Source organism: Nanorana parkeri, unplaced genomic scaffold, assembly GCF_000935625.1.
Source record: "Nanorana parkeri isolate BGI_ZX_2015 unplaced genomic scaffold, ASM93562v1 scaffold1400, whole genome shotgun sequence".
Lineage (NCBI taxonomy): Eukaryota > Metazoa > Chordata > Amphibia > Anura > Dicroglossidae > Nanorana > Nanorana parkeri.
In genome coordinates, this window is record NW_017307668.1 from 355,839 (window position 1) to 356,693 (window position 855).

General features: G+C 39.8%; 1 protein-coding gene across 2 annotated transcripts in view; it reads left to right on the top strand.

The window, feature by feature from the left end:
* TTC13 (tetratricopeptide repeat domain 13) overlaps positions 1 to 855 on the top strand; it is a 77,972-nt gene that overhangs the window by 26,773 nt on the left and 50,344 nt on the right. The window lies entirely within an intron of this gene.

Sequence of the window (855 nt, forward strand, 5' to 3'; positions counted from 1 at the left end):
AGATAGTGGGTGGGTGGGTGGGGGGAGCGACACCAGCACAGGTGTCTATCATATCTGCAGCCCTGATGTCAGCTGATGGCTGGAAGTGTAGTGGTAGTAGTTCTATCCAGAATGCTTTTTAAGCCTTGTGAAGGAAGCTGACATTATGAATTATGACACAGCCGAGGTAAAGGCCTACAAAGCCCTCCTAAAGCTATGAACATGATTGGAGTGAACAGGATGCTTGCAGTAAGGTCCTAAGCACTTTTCAGCTAGAAGCCTATTAATTCAATAATGACTTTGCAATTACACATGATACAGATGTGTAGAATATTTTTTTGGAGGGGGGCAAACAAGGCTTTGCTTTGGTGGCATTGATTATTTGAATACGCTTTCCTGGCAAAAATATTTAAAAAAATTTGAGTTTGACCAGTGATCATTGTAAAATAACAGTGTGATTAACAAAAACAACCCCGCTCATAATCTAGCCCTTTTCAAAGGGACACACTCTTTTTAAGACTGTTGTCATGCAGGACCCTAACACATTAAATTGCAACTTAAGCCACAACATTTTTTTAGTTTTGGTTAGAGTAGAGATGGATTATACCACGTGTCGGGTTTTACTTGCTGTGTCCCTGTTGTGGAGGTTCACTCCTCTACTTGTTCTGGTGAGATTCCTTCTAACTTCCTCTTGCGTGTTTGGGACAGGAAGTGTAGCAAAATCTCCCCATTGATAAAGTGATACACACATTCTAGCAGCTATAATACACCGATCAGGTCAGCTTTTTTTTTTTTCGTTTTACATTTTAATTACAACTATACTTTTAGTTACCCTTTAAATGCAGACCACGTACCTCTAAATCTCTAAACATACTA